General features: G+C 35.4%; 1 protein-coding gene across 1 annotated transcript in view; it reads right to left on the reverse strand.

Annotated features, from left to right (window-relative positions):
• Positions 1 to 12,973, reverse strand: part of CWH43 (cell wall biogenesis 43 C-terminal homolog) — a 676,650-nt gene that overhangs the window by 106,591 nt on the left and 557,086 nt on the right. The gene's annotated exons all lie outside the window — the stretch shown is intronic.

The raw sequence follows: 12,973 nt of genomic DNA on the forward strand, positions 1-12,973 counted from the left end.
CCTCAGATTTTCTTCTCATTCACTGACTTTAGATTACTATTCTTTGTTTAATGTTCTGTACAGGAAAATAATGGTAGTTTTTTTCATCTATTTTATAAAACACTTAAAAACTATTTTATGCAACAAATAAATAAATAAATAAATAAGCTACTATAGCAGACTTTGAAAAGTTCAGGATGTTTAATACAATTCTTGGAACTTTGCAGCAGCATCCATTTTATAGCTGGCAGACTTAGAGGTGATGATGTTAATAAACTCAATTACCTTAGTAGAGCTGCATGCAAAAAGGAATGGCTTTTATATATAGCAGTGCGCTACATACAAAACAGTGTAAACAGAGACAGTCTCAGTCAGGATGTATGCCTTTCAGATATCTCGGATAACAAATGTGTGATCATAGCAGGAAAGATTAACAGGTTCCATGTGTCACAAGATGCATAAAATGAAATCATGGCCTATTCATGCATGCTTGCTTACTTAGAATAATTTTTAAACAATCTAACAAATAGCTATTCGTTTTTGGAAAATTTAATAACGCCTCACTGTTTAGAATACTTATCCAAGAACTACAGACTTCTATAGTATAAAAAAAACAAACTGGGGTAGTACCCACATTAGATCTGTGTGCATGTGCAATACAGAGAGCATTATGAGCAGGTTGCCGACCCTAACCGACGTATTACACGTTCGAGACATGGATGCCAAGAAATCTTCCTCGCGAGTGAAGAGGTATCATACTAGCATTTATTTATGAATGCTGATACAGCGTTTGCACCATTACAAACTTCTTTGTACAAGAAATCTGGACAATGACAAAAAAGTGACAGTTTAAAAAAACTGCTCTAATTCATTTTAAAACTTAATATAATAACAGGTTTTGTTTGTATTAATGTGCATTTTTCTAAGCAACACAAGGTATGAAACTGTAAAGTCTGGACAGAACCAGATCATGGTCAAATGGGCCCCTAGGCAGGGTAATGGACTGCCCCCCCCCCCCAGACATACCCATCTCCTGTTACTTTGTAACTCCCCAATTACCATACAACACTGTTCAGACATGTTAATGTGCATATTATTTTCTTTACATATACAATGATCACAGAGATTTGGAATTAATTTAAAGCATTTGTTTCAAATTTTACAATAAAAACACTGGCAGCCACTTCCTAAACAAAACAAAATGCCCTAAGACTAAGCATGAGCAACAGTAACCTACTCTATCCTTGACACTCATATTTATTGAAAATGCATCTGGCAAGCCATTAAACTACAAGAGACATGCTGAGATTCATAGTCAAACAGCATATAGTAAAGCACCAATTAGTGGCTTTGGGAAGGGTGCAGGCATTCAAAAGATGTGTAATTCTTTGCTAACAGACTGGTACAGCTTACTGGATAGAAGTTTCTCTTTTCAGGAGCATGCCTGGTGAAGTGACTTGAGAATCAAGCCCTGGAATACAGAAAGCAACAGCCTTACTCATCTGCACTAAGTGCCAGACAAACTGTTAGAACCCAAACACAGTGTATTTCACACCCACATGCTTGCACAAAAAAAGCTAATTTAAAATGTATTCACAATTAAAATATTAGCATAAAACTTATAAATTTTATGCTGTCCAGTTTATTCACAGCCACATAATAAACACCAAGGCAACAATCAAACAAAGAAGCTAAGGCTTATACACAAAATAACGTGGCTTATAATTCAGTGCTTTTGCTATTACTCTGGAATGCATGAACCAAGTATTTGCACACACACCAATTACAGACCCTTGTACGGCTGTATACAGATCAGATATTTGCTTGTGATCAAATGAATGAACAAATACAAAAGTAATAACTTAGAAGTGTATTTCAACTAAAATCAGTGAGACCCATTACAATACAACCCACTGCACTACCTATGCCCTCCCACCCTCTTAGCTCAGGAATCAAATACAAACATCCAGAATCAGGAACAGATTTTAATTATTGGTCTAATGTACTTAGAATGTTGCTAGTATAGCATGATTTGCATTAGCAAGCATTTTCTGAAGGGTATAAAGTCTGAAACTCAAATGTTTGACATTATTTAGTGATTACAATATACAATACTTTGCGATAAAGCCACACATTTTACAAGAAATAGACCACAAATATGAGGCAAAAAAATCAGGGAGAGTCGAGAACAATACCCTCTGCACACACACATGCACACATCCATCAGTTACAGACTCTTGAATGACTATACACCTTGGATATTTGCTTGAGTTCAAGTGAATGAATATGCTTACAAATAATGGACCATAAATTAATTTCAGCTCACTGCTCTTAGAACCATACAGTGAAATGCACTGCAACTCCTCTCTGCCCTGTCAACTTCTTACCTCAAGAATAAAAAAAATAACATATTCAAGAACAGAATTTAACATATTTCTCTTACTTTAAAAGATGCAGAGATAACTAGCTTTGCATTAGCAAGCAATTTCTGAATTCACAGACGTGAAAGGACAATATTAACTCACATATGGAATTTGAATCCAAGGCCTACAGCATACTGCATTGCCATCACTGCTCATACAACAACAGCCTCTGGACCGGTGGTGTTCAGTTTTCCCTTAAGAGTTTTTCTTTTCATCTAAGAAACCCATTACAAACGCATACACAAACATGTAGAGAAACAACTGCTCAGGCATTGTTAGGATCGTGTAAGTGAAAGGAAAATATTGCCTCATGCATACTGTACTGGCATCACTGCTTGTGGACCATCAACATTCTCTGGGCAGGTTGCATTGAGTTTTCACTTAGGAGATTTCTTCTTTCAGCTAGGAAACCCCTATATGCAGAAGGCCTTGAGTTTGAGTCCCAGATGAAAGCCAATAATTTCCTTTCACTTCTGTAATTCTAGCAATGCCTGAACAAGAAGACTTATTTCTATTTTTGTATTTGTGTTTGCAATTTGACCAACTATTTTCTGAAGTATACAAGTCTGAAACTCACATGTTTCATAATTTAGTGACTACAGTCTGCAGCAATTTGCACAGTACAACTTAATTTTTCAGATGTACAGATGTTCGGATTCCATATTGAATAATACAGTAGAAATTTATCATAGAGTATCTATAAGTATTCTGATTTATTTTGATTCTGAAAAATTAAAGTCTGCTTTACACTAACTCAATTTAATTTACTAAAAGCTCAAAGAGCAGACTGGAGATATACTATTTAAATTCTGAATGCTCTACAGTTTTATTTGTATGTTACACAGAAATCCTCCAGGTAAGCACTTAAAAGGTTATCTGCTCTTAGTTTATACATGGTGTGCACCAGTTAGAGACCTTACATATAGAAACCTTGTATTGCTTCACATCACGCTATTAATATATGAATATGATTAGTTTTTATTGCATAGATTCACCAAGTATAGTCTCAATTTTCCTTTAACCTAAGTATTAATATTGTTATGTATTTGCATTTTTAATCTCTGGTCCACTATGAATAACCATGTCTTATTTAATCAACATGTAATTATTTGACCAAAAACATCTAATACCTCAGGAGGGTTGCTAATCAAAACACTGACACTCCCAAGGTTACGAAACACAAAAAGATACAACCATACTCCTGAAATATCTGATATCTAGACAGACAGACAGATATGGATATACCAACTCTGACATAAACTTAGAAAAGAGGGAGAAGATGAAGAAAATGCCACATTTACCTTCTTCCTTTTTTCTGAACCCAGTCACCATGTCAGGACACTAGCGGCTTTTTTATGATAAATATTTTGAAAATCAATCAACTATCTGTCAAGAAAAAAAGTACTTCCTTTAATTTTTTTATATTTACCAGCTGCAATATGTAGAAACTGACACAAATCTGTTCTAATGTGTTTTGTTGTTTGCATGTTTCTTAATATAAATTTTAAGTTATATAAAGGTCATAGTTCAGTCTGCCATTGAACCATAGCTAGACTGCTCAATGCATTTTAGAAACTTACTTTTAAGTAGCTGTTTACATTTTAGATAAGCTCTATTTTCAATTACTTCAGTCTTGCAGTTTGGGGATGAAGCTCTTGTTAAGCAATGTGCTTTCTTTAGTTTCTGGAAAAACCTCCCATTTGCACTACTATCATCATAAACAGAAACTTTTATCAACTGATGTAAATGTATTTTTGAGGAGGTGGTTACATAAATTAATATCAATGTGGAGGTGCACCTCTCACAATTAGAGCACAGGGAGCTATAGACTATTGTAGGTTTTACAATTTCAGTGCAGGAAACTTCCACTAAACAGCTTTTTGATGATAGATGACGAAGTGAACATGGATTCACTGAAAAGTTTTAGTTCCAAATATATCTTCTGGATTATTCTTAGTACTGCAGCTCCACCTAAATATGATTTCCACATTAAAATTACACATAAATTAGTCTATTTCTATGATGACTGTGTCCTTTTTGAGCACTGCTCATTGTTTGACATATTTAAACCACTGAAAACAATAAATTTCTCAGATGTAAAACTAATTCACACATGCCTCCTATAAACATTAAAGATATAAAATAGTTGCTTGAGTTTGAAAACATATTGTTGACCTCTGGACCTATTCTAGCACACAGTGGGCACAAGACACAAAAACTTATCATTAACAACTGAATGGAATACCAGCCCATAATAGGGTAAATGCATATTCTTACTTACCATCTACGACAGGTTTTGAGGAATGACAGTTACTTGCATCACATCACTAGGATGCAAGTGAAAACTAAAAAATCCTATGAAAGTGCACATGGGGAAGGGAGGACATGCAAACTACAGAGTAGGAACCTTAGACAAGAACTGAACTGGAGAACAATGAGTTCCGGGACAGCAACACTACATAGTTAATAAAACTCTGAGTGATACATTACCATAATTGTGTTTTCTGTTGATTCAGCTATAATTGTTCCTTTCTGGGGTGATTCTTTACTGTTTTCTTTTTTTTTTTTTTTTTTTTTTGATGTTGATGACTGATACGTTATTTATTTATTTATGAATGATCACTGTATTTCTTTTGGGGTATTTCTTTCTTCACTTAAGGAGAGCTGTTCTTTTTGGAATCTGGCATTTGGTTTTCATTACATTATTAATCACTGTTTCACTTACTGTTAATGGTGTGTTAGCTTCGAGCATGTATTTGATGAATTGTATGCTGTTCATTTGTTGTGTTTTGGATTATCTGTGACTAAGATTTACATTTTTATACATTATATATATATATATATATATATATATATATTCACTTCACAGTGATGAGTTACACTTAAGACCGGTTATGTTCATTGCTGCCTTGCTTCCAATCTTACATCATTAGCATTAAGATAATAGCTTTCAAGCTGCATTTAGTTTTATTTGCGTTGTACTCCTATTTTAATGCATACTTTAGGTAGAACTGTTGATAACTAATTCAGTTTTAAGGGCTTTTCTGTGCACCATATTAGCACTTCATCCAATATGTTTAGACTTGTATTGTGTTGGTGAGGTTGTGAAGCACAATGGAACCTTTGATAGTCTGGTACTTTGGATATGTTAGATTATGAAGCTTACTGGGGAAAGTTTGTTGTGTTTTGTTTCAAATCAGCATCTTCTACATTTTTTGCTTTGTGGGAGTATTTTAATGTTATTATTTCTAATCTCTTTCCGGGACTTTTTTTCCTTGGTGATGCAGCGCCAACCAAATGGATCCCTTCATTGTTTTGCTTTACCAAAACAATTTAATGTCATAATTTTCTTATTAGACTGATTATCAAGTCTGGAGATACTGCTGTTGAGTTTTGTATACATTTAGTTTGGTGATATTGCTTAGTTAAGGCTTGTGACATTCTTTTGCTGTTTTTCATTTTTAATTTACTCCTTTTAATATATTACTTTCTGGAGTTAATAAGGGATCTTCTCAGTGCTGATATTTATGTTAATGTCATGTAAGTATCAATTTTTCCTATTTTAATGGATATATAGCTGACACGTTCTCATTTCTTAAAATTGCATATACTTTTCTTAATATATTTCTTACTTCTTCTGTTGGACTTGTTGTGAAGTTAATGCCTTCTTTAATTTCTGTACTACAGTCATTAAAAGTTTTCATTGTATAGTATGATATCCATTTGAAATGTATTTTCTTTTGATATTACTACCATACATTCCTGTCATGATTCATTTCAGGGGTCAGTAGTTTCCATTATTTCTACTGCAATTCCTTTTATTATTTTTTTATATAGGTAGCACATTCTTCTTTGGTGCAGGAAGGTGTGTGTTTTGTTCCCACACCAGGAAGATCAGTTGCTGAAACTGCACTGCACCATAACAAGGGCTGCTTCATTCCTGAGTGTGCTGTACTTTGGATGAGACATTAAGGCATCATCTGCTTAAGTGTTTTCAAAAATATTTAAAAAACATACAAACCTTAAAACCAATACCTAAGATGACAGTAAATAGTGAGAAGTCAAGAATGAAGTGTAAAATTGAAAACAGTATAAAATAAAATATTTTACCACTGTGTGAAAAAGTTTTAAAATCTTAAATAACTTTCATAAGTAGTTAATAATGAAAGTTCTAAAAGGTAGAATGAAAAATATAATAAAACACTTATATTGGCCCCATGTTGTCTGAATTTAAGAACATCAAGCTGGAAAGCTGTAAAAGACTGGAGCAGAGAAAACAATCCTGTAAAGGACGTCCAGTGATTATAATGAAAGGTGGAGTAAGAGTTTACACATTCACATAAACAACTCTAAATGCAGACACATTCATGTATAAGTAACAAGTATATATTAATGAATAAGGTATATATTCGCCTTATTAAACTCTTTAGTTTAAGGATACAAGATATAGAATAAACTTCATTCAGTCCTGGCGGGTAGCAGGCCCTAGTACGAAGTTGCCATATTAATTCCAGTTTTTCTAGGAATAATGAACTAGGGCCACCCCTTCCATCACTCATAACCTGGTCAATCACTCTAAATTTAAAAGAGTGTAATGGGAAAGCCCTCACATGTCTAGCCAGAGCATTTTCCTGCTTTGAGGTTCTAATGCTGTAAAGGTGTTCGTAAACCCTTTCTTTTAGTTTCCTGTCTGACTTCCCAATATAAAAAGCTGGGCAGGCTTGACATTGGGCCAAATAGACTATACTTTTAGTATTACAGTCAAATTTTCCCTTTGATGCATAGGGCACTCCTCTGATTGAGAAGTTGACCCCAATCTCCATGAAGGGGCATTGGGGGCACATGCTACACTTTATCATCCCTTTCCTCTTGCTTCCTAAACTGTCTTCCTTCCTAGTCTGTAATAAGCTTTTTAAATTCCTACCACGTCTAAAAACTACTCTAGAGGGATCCTTCAGTTTAGCATGTAAATTGTGATCAAGGACAATTAAATCCCAGTTCTTATGTCTTTGATATCATAACTATTCCTACTAAAAGTAGTAATAAAAGTGGACCCTATGAAAGGAGCATAATCATGAACCATCCAAACTTGGTTTATTTCCATTTGTTCCTCATTAATTTTGACCCCCAGGATAGGTTGGTACGTGACCCTATGCCTCTTGTTTTGTACTTCTCTTACCAGTTCCCTAACCATAGGTAGGGGGTATCCCCTATTGATAAAGATATCCTGAAGTTGATTACATGCTAGTACAAACTCCTTTGGTGTGGAAATCATCCGGGCTGCTCGTACCAGTTGGCCTTTTACCACTGAACGCTTTTGAAATAGTGAATGACAACTGTCAAAATGTAAAAAAGCATTTGAGTAAGTATCTTTCCTAAAAATACGAGCTGTATAGCAACCATTAATTAGGTCCTTTTTTAAGTCAACATCCAAGTAAGCTATTCTTTCCATGTGGAAAGTATGTGTGAACTGTAAAAAAACAGTGGTATTATTGAGGTATGTCACTAGATTGTTAGCTTCCACTTCATCACCCTTAAACAACATAAAGATATCGTCCAGGTATCTTGTGTAAAAGTGTATTTGGCTTCTAATTTCAGGTATATTTAAAATAAACTCCCTTTCCCAGAAAGCCATCGCTAGATTGGTGAAGCTGGCTCCGCACATTCGCTATGCCGATGGACTGGACAAAGAACCTGTTTTTGAAGGTAATATAATTATTAGACAACACTATGTCCAAGAGTTCAGTAAGCAGAGAAATTAAACTTCTAGGGGCCTCCAGTTCTAGCAGTAACAGACTAAGCCGTTATAAACCTTCGACGTGTGGAATGGACGTGTATAAATCTTTAATGTCTATAGTCAGGAAATTGAAGCCCCCATTAAACTGTAAATCCTGTATACTACCTAAAAAGGACCATGAGTCGTTGCAGATCTGTTTTTGTAATTTTACATATTTCTGCAAAAAATGGTGAATATATTTGGCTAATGGGTAAGTGATGCTGTTCCTGGAATCCACAAGAGGTCTCATTGGTGGGTCCGAGACACTCTTGTGGATCTTGGGGATGCCAAACAGAGTTGGAATTCTAGGTGCTGGCATACATAAAAAACTGCACATATCCATGTCAATCATTGCCTCAATAAACAATTCTTCTAAGTTAGCACGAATTCTCCCATAAGCAGTATTTAATTTGTTATGGGACACCTCCGTATATGCTTCAGTCATTACTATTTTGTCCATTCTATTGACATATTCATCATTATTCATTATAACCAGTCCTCCACCCTTATCAGGTTGCATCACACTCACCCGTGCCTGTTGAACCAAATTAAGTGCTAGTTCTTCTTCCTTAGTAACGTTGTGATCCTTCCCTTTACTTTGATTTTGTGCACAAATACAACTGAATAAGTCCACTTCACAAATATGTTCAAACATTGTTAATGTCGGGTGTAGTGGGGGACAATAGGTACTACGTACATAGAGCGGATTCTGAAATTGGTGTCTAGCCCCAAACAAGAAACTAAAGTTAAGCTTCCTTGTGAATAATTTTAAATCAATTATAGTTTCAGCAAAGGAGGTTTTGTGAGATGGAACAAAGGTTACTCCTTTCACTAATAAATCCGCTAACTCGATGTTCACTTTCAGTGTAGAAAAACTGAAAATTTTAAAATCACCTTGGCTACTGTATACCATTTCAAAGTTGTTCTCCACACTGGGTTGTTGTGGATCTGATACTAATACCTGTTCAAGTTCCTGTAGTTCACCCTGGGAAGATCCTGCCTCAAGTTGTACCCCGAGGCTTGTGACCGAAAATTCTGCTGGTTTCCAAAGTTGTTATTATTTATTCCTATATTGGATACCAGTTTCATTCCAGCCTCATGTAGTTTCCCTTAAGATACTTATGGCCTGCTCACGTAGGGGCGGGCCTTGGCCCTTATTGCCATCTAACCCAGGGTTGACCCCAGCTTGATAACCGGTACCGTTCGTTGATCCAAAAATTCGGCCAAGGGCATGACCAGTTTGTGATGATGGGGGGTTAGGATAAGCAGAGCCAGATACAAATGCTTCCCTGTCCCTGTTCAGTTTCTTTATTTTAGTGGCTTTTAGTTTAGTAATATGTTGGTCTATAATAGTTAGGCATCTATCATATTCAAATTTGTACCTCAAAAAATCAGCATTCCTTCTTATTTTTTCATCTAATGCAGTTGCCTCTTTTAAAAGGGCTTCAGTCATAATTCTATAGTGTTAAGTCATCAAGTCCAATAATTACAAACTGTGTCTATTAAACAACTTCAACAACTCCTCATGGAATTGTGAACCTTGAATAAGGCCATTCAGGTATTGCCAGGACCTCAGTCCTTTAGGGGCAATCCCTTCACTAGTACATTCTTTAAAATATGAAATTTTTAACTGCAATTTTTTATACTTCACCAACATTCCATCCAAGTTCTTCAGGTCAGTGGTGATATCCACGGTGGAGTTCTGTATCCCTTCAGCCAGGTCTCCCCTCCAAGTACTACTCATCGGTTCAAACAATGTTGGCCACTCATGTAGCCAATCTGTAACCCCAGAGTTGGAAGCCCTAATAAGCCCCAAAGGTTCAGTCTCTACTGGGTCTGCTGCTTGTTCAACCACTATATAGTTTATTTTAAATGTACTTGAAATTAGAAACCAAATACACTTTTACACAAGATACCTGGACAATATCTTTATGTTGTTTAAGGATGATTAGGTGGAAGCTAAAAATCTAGTGACATACCTCAATAATACCACTGTTTTTTTACAGTTCACACATACTTTCCACATGGAAAGAATAGCTTACCTGGATGTTGACTTAAAAAAGGACCTAATTAATGGTTGCTATACAGCTCGTATTTTTAGGAAAGATACTTATTCGAACACTTTTTTACATTTTGACAGTTGTCATCAACTATTCCAAAAGCGTTCAGTGGTAAAAGGCCAACTGGTATGAGCAGCTCAGATGGTTTCCACATAAGAGGAGTTTGTACTAGAATATAATCAACTTCAGGATATGTTTATCAAGAGGGGATACCCTCTACCTATGGTTAGGGAACTGGTAAGAGAAGTACAAAACAAGAGGCATAGGGGCATGTACCAACCTATCCTGGGGGTCAAAATTAATGAGGAACAAATGGAAATCAACCAAGTTTGGATGGTTCATGATGATGCTCCTTTTGTAGGGTCCACTTTTATTACTACTTTTAGTAAGAATAGTTATGATATCAAAGACATCATTAATATGAACTGGGATTTAATTGTCTTTGATCACAATTTACATGCTAAACTGAAGGACCCCCCCCCCCCAGAGTAGTTTTTAGACATGGCAGGAATTTAAAAAAGCTTATTACAGACTAGGAAGGAAGACAGTTTAGGAAGCAAGAGGAAAGGGATGATAAAGTGTAGCATGTGCCCCCAATGCCCCTTCATGGAGATTGGGGTCAACTTCTCGATCAGAGGAGTGCCCTATGCGTTAAAGGGAAAATTTGACTGTAATACTAAAAGTATAGTCTATTTGGCCCAATGCCAAGCCTGCCCAGCTTTTTATATTGGGAAGTCAGACAGGAAACTAAAAGAAAGGGTTTACGAACACCTTTACAGCATTGAACACTGTATGTGCCTGGAACAGTCGACCAAATAACAAAAAAAACACCAGTTTCTGCTCACAGACTCCGCATATAACTGCACTGCACACCAACCGATATTCTGGTAAATCTGTTTATTAATAAAATAATAAAAAAATAAAAATACGTTGTCTTTTACATACGAGTTAAGCACTTTCATCTACTCCATGTAGACTTCATCAGAACAATTCTTTATTGCCACAGCCGGCTTAAATATAATCATCAGCCAGTCTCCTACTTCTACTAATTACAATTGCATGGATAAATCAGAATTTAAAGTGCTCAGTGCTTAATTTTCTTGTTGATCGCCTTTTTTAAAAAATCATGTCATATCTATTAAAACTTTCTGTATTTTGTACATATATCATCAAATATATATAAACATTTGGATACAAATAAACACATAAATGTCAACCATAACAGTTATAAAAAACTTGCTGTTCCATTTATTACTAATATAAAAGTATAAAACCATCCTTACTATCACCATATCCAAGTGCATGTGCCTCAAAACCTTCCTAACTACCCACTGTTTTCCAATATGGGCTTGATGGAAATAGTTTCATTAAGCCCTGGGTGAACTGAGGCATTGAGCTTGATCTGCCACCTAGCCTCCTTTTCACCCAATTTATTCTTTATGCTTCCCACTCTGGGATTCCCTTTTATGCATTCTAATATGCCAAAATTGAAATAATCACAGTATTTACTACCATCTAGATGCTTCCATAATGCATTTTTTTGTATCTTGTTTCTTTATTCTATAACAATGATCATAGATTCTGTTTCTAAGGCATCTATCAGTCTTGCCCACATAGAAACAAGGGCATTTAGTGCACTTCGCCAAATACACAATATGGGATGTTCTGCAGTTACCTTTTTGAAACCTAACTTCAGTTCTATTTGTGTCTTCCAAAGTTAGGGAAGAAACCTTCATAATTAGACTGCACTGATTACATTTCCCACATTTAGTAGTGCCAACACAATTATAATTGTAGTTATAGTTCATGCTTTTCCTTTCCAATTTCATTTTCAAGTTACTTCCATTTCTGGATACGAATTTGGGTGCCTCCCCCACTGTCTTAAATACACTACTGTCAGTTTTCAAAATATTCCCGTTGTTTGCTATTTTTTTCTTTATATCCCTAGCTTTGGGGGCGTATTGTAATATACATGCCCTAGTAAATTCATTTGAGTCCTGGTCTTCCTTGTTCATATTAACCCCCACTGTTTTGTTTATACCTATCCCTAACATGGGTTTATATTTTTTCCCCCATTCCTTCTTCACATATTCATTAATGTCCACTATCATACCTATAGGATATCCTCTATTCTTAAACATATTTCCTATAACATCCAATTCAATGACCAAATCAGAATATTCTGAGGTCATTCTAGCAGCCCTTATACACTGACATTTTACAATACTCCTTTCGGAAAAGTGATCGATATCTGGTTGAAACCCATATACAACAGAATAATGCATATAGTAATTGATTCATGGGATTTTCTAGGAAGATTAGTACCAGGACTTGTCACATCTGATATGATTTTAGTAACTATAGATGTAGTGGATCTTTTTTCGAGTATACCTCAGGAGGAAGAGTTGAATAGATTCAACAACACTATTGAAAAATACGGTAGTTTGACGTGGGATAAATCATCCTTAATTATGGAATTTATGGAATTAGTTCTGATTCATAATTGCATATTGTATGAAGGTGAATACTACAGGCAAGGAAAAGGGGTAGCTATGGGGGTGCCTTGCACCCCCATTTTTGCCAATTTATTCTTATTAGACTGGGAAACAGAATATGTATTACAAACGGATTGGAATGATAATATTTTGTGTTACTTGAGGTTTTTGGATGATATTTTTTTAATTTGGAAGGGTAATGAGAGTAAGCTAAATGATATTAAAGTATATTTAAATACA

The sequence above is a fragment of the Protopterus annectens genome, chromosome 14.part0 (genome assembly GCF_019279795.1).
Source record: "Protopterus annectens isolate FY-2018-M chromosome 14.part0, PAN1.0, whole genome shotgun sequence".
NCBI lineage: Eukaryota > Metazoa > Chordata > Ceratodontiformes > Protopteridae > Protopterus > Protopterus annectens.